This window comes from Bison bison, unplaced genomic scaffold (genome assembly GCF_000754665.1).
Source record: "Bison bison bison isolate TAMUID 2011002044 unplaced genomic scaffold, Bison_UMD1.0 scf7180017864347, whole genome shotgun sequence".
Classification (NCBI taxonomy): domain Eukaryota; kingdom Metazoa; phylum Chordata; class Mammalia; order Artiodactyla; family Bovidae; genus Bison; species Bison bison.
The window spans coordinates 128,398-132,349 of record NW_011494919.1 but is presented as its reverse complement, the minus strand read 5'-3'; positions in this window follow the sequence as shown (position 1 = coordinate 132,349).

Sequence of the window (3,952 nt, the reverse complement as noted above, 5' to 3'; positions counted from 1 at the left end):
AGGGAGTACGTCAAGGCTATATATTGTCACCCTGTTTATTTAACTTATATGCAGAGTATATCATGAGAAATGCTGGGCTGGATAAAGCACAAACTGGAATCATGATTGCCGGGAGAAATATCAATAACCTCAGATATGCAGATGACACCACCCTTATTGGCAGAAAACAAAGAAGAACTCAAGAGCCACTTGATGAAAGTGAAAGAGGAGAGTGAAAAAGTTGACTTAAAGCTCAACATTCAGAAAACTAAGATCATGGCATCTTGTCCCATTACTTCATGGCAAATAGATGGGGAAACAGTGGCTGATTTTATTTTTCGGGGGCTCCCAAATCACTGCAGATGGTGACTGCAGCCATGAAATTAAAAGACACTTGCTCCTTGGAAGAAAAGTTATGATGAACCTAGATAGCATATTAAAAAGCAGAGACATTACTTTGCCAACAAAGATCCATCTAGTCAAAGCTATGGTTTTCCAGTAGTCATGTATGGATGTGCACATTGGACTATAAAGAAAGCTGAGCGCCAAAGAATTGAGGCTTTTGAACTGTGGTGTTGGAGAAGGCTCTTGAGAGTCCCTTGGACTGCAAGGAGATCCAACCAGTCCATCCTAAAGGAAATCGGTCCTGAATAATCATTGTAAGGGCAGATGCTTGAGCTGATATTCCAATACTTTGGTCACCTAATGCAAAGAACTGATTCATTAGAAAAGATTGAAGGGAAAGATTGAAGGCAGGAGGAGAAGGGGATGACAGAGGATGAGATGTTTGGATGGCATCACCAACTCAGTGGACATGGGTTTGAGTAAACCCCAGGAGTTGGTGATGGACAGGGAGGCCTGGCGTGCTGCGGTCCATGGGGTCGCAAAGAGTCAGACACAACTGAGTGACTGAACTGAACTGAAAGGAATCACTAAATGGGGTTCCCTAGGCAGAAGGAAAATTGTTCAAAAGAGGCAGAGAGGTGCTAGAAGAAATTTAGAATAAAGAAAAGTGATGCTGAAGCTGAAACTCCAATACTTGGGCCACCTGATGAGAAAAACTACTCCTTGGAAAAGACCCTGATGCTGGGAAAGATTGAAGGCAGAAAGAGAAGGGGATGACAGAGGATGAGATGGTTGGATGGTATCACTGACTCAATGGACATGAGTTTGGAAAAACTCTGGGAGTTGGTGATGGACAGGGAAGCCTGGCATGCTGCATTCCATGAAGTCACAAAGAGTGACATGACTGAGTGACTGAACTGAACTGAAATATGTTAGTAAATCTAAATGAATGTAAACAATAATATTGCCGTTTGAAAATTTATTTATAATATATTCTTGCTTGTACTTTAAAGCAAGAAGTGTATTAGAAATAAAAAGGGCATTTTACAATATAAAAAGATGTGTGTGTTATCATATGTATAACATTCATTCAGATGCAGATTTAAAATTATCAATATATAGCATGTTCAATAACATCAAAACATATGACACCCTCAGAAATATATCTATTAATAGGTATCCATGGTACTTATAGAGAAACTTGCAAAGCACTACTATAAAGCATTAGAGAATTAAATAACCTAGAAAATGCACTATAATTGTGGATTGGATGACAATATTATAAATCGCACACTTTTCCCCAAATTAATCTATATTATAGTCAAAGATATTTCCAAGCAAGACATTTTAAATCAAAAATCATAACTTTGGAGGAAATAGGAGGGATGTGACAAGCTAATTTTATAATATCAAAGAACAAAAATCTATAAATAGCCATGACATTCTGAAAAATTAGAGAAAGGTGAGATTTGATTTACAACATAACAAAAGTAAACCTTTAAATAACAGCATTTGTGTATTGGTGGAAAAATGGACACATTTGACCACGGAAATCCCAGGAATAAGACAGATTTTTTTTTTTTTTTTAATGGCAGATCAGGTATTGCAGGTATCTGGGAAAAGAAAGAAACACTTTGATTAAAGATACCTACATGGAAGGAAAGTTATGACCAACCTAGATAGCATATTAAAAAGCAGAGACATTACTTTGTCAACAAAGGTCCATCTAGTCAAGGCTATGGTTTTTCCAGTGGTCATGTATGGATGTGAGAGTTGGACTGTGAAGAAAGCTGAGTGCCAAAGAATTGATGCTTTTGAACTGTGGCGTTGGAGAAGACTCTTGAGAGTCCCTTGGACTGCAAGGAGATCCAACCAGTCCATCCTAAAGGAGATCAATACTGGGTGTTTATTGGAAGGACTGATGCTGAAGCTGAAACTCCAGTACTTTGGCCACCTCATGCGAAGAGTTGACTCATTGGAAAAGACTCTGATGCTGGGAGGGATTGGGGGCAGGAGGAGAAGGGGACGACAGAGGATGAGATGGGGGGATGGTATCACCAACAAGATGGACATGAGTTTGAGTAAACTCCAGGAGTTGGTGATGGACAGGGAGGCCTGGCGTGCTGCGATTCATGGGGTCGCAAAGAGTCGGACACGACTGAGGGAGTGATCTGATCTGATCTGATCTGATTCATCAACAGATGAATGGATAAAGATGTGGTGTGTGTGGAGATAAATATTCTTTTTTATGACTGGATAATATTATATGCAAGTACAGAAGGAAATGGCACCCCACTCCAGTACTCTTGTCTGGAAAGTCCCATGGGCGGAGGAGCCTGGTAGGCTGCAGTCCATGGGGTCGCTAACAGTCGGACACGACTGAGCGACTTTACTTTCACTTTTCACTTTCATGCACTGGAGAAGGAAATGGCAACCCACTCCAGTGTTCTTGCCTGTAGAATCCCAGGGACGGGGGAGCCTGGTGCACTGCCATCTATGGGGTCGTACAGAGTCGGACACGACTGAAGCGACTTAGCAGCAGCAGCAGCACACAAGGAAATATTACTGTCATAAAAAGTAATTAAATTTTACCATCTATGATGAAATGGATAGACCTGGAAGGTTAGTGACATAAGACAGAGAAAAATAAATACTACATGTTTTCATTTATACATGGAATCTAAAAATAAAATTAAAAACAAAAACAAATAGCAAAACAGAAATGTACTCATAGATACAGAGAACTGGCTAGAGTTTACCAGAGGGGAGAGGTTTACGGGGAGGGGCATTAAGAGGTACAAACTAATAGATATAAAATAAGTTGTGACAATGTAATGTACATCACAGGTAAGACAGCCAGTATTTTATAACTTTATATAAAGTATAATCTATAAAATATTGAATAACTATGTTGTATACCTAAAATAGTATAATATTGTAAGTCAACTATACTTCAATAAGAAAATAATACTTTAAAATTAATAAAGTTTAATGGGTGTAAACTTTTTGTTAACAAAAAACTAGAAACCTGTAAAGGAAAATTAATGAAACTGAAGATAGGTTAGAAGACAATAACACTGAATCTTCAAGAGAAGAAAATTTGAAAATATTAAAAGAAACTTAGAAGTCATGGGATAGATAGTCAAAACTTCTACCATAATGTAAATGAAACTCCAGGAGAAGAGAAAGTAATGAAAAAGAAACAATATCTGAAGATATAATGGCCAAGAGTGAAAAAATTTATCAAGGCATAGATCCAAGAAATTTTACAAACCACTATAAAGAAGAAAGAATGCATGGTTATTTATGTAGATCATAATAAATCTGGTGAAAATAAAAGAAAAATGTTAAAAGAAGCAAAATAATTAAATACCATCTTCAAATGACTTAAAACACCTCAAACTGATTTCTCAACCAAAAAAAAAAAAAAATGCAAGAAATGAAGTCAATGTAATGCTATTTTCAATTTTCCAGTAGAAAATAACTGCCAACCTAGTGAAAATATTAATCAAAATTAAGGCAAATAAGAATATTTTCAGAGTAAAAATAACTGAAGACAGATATCATCAATGAAAGGAGTACGTCAAGGCTATATATTGTCACCCTGTTTATTTAACTTATATGCAGA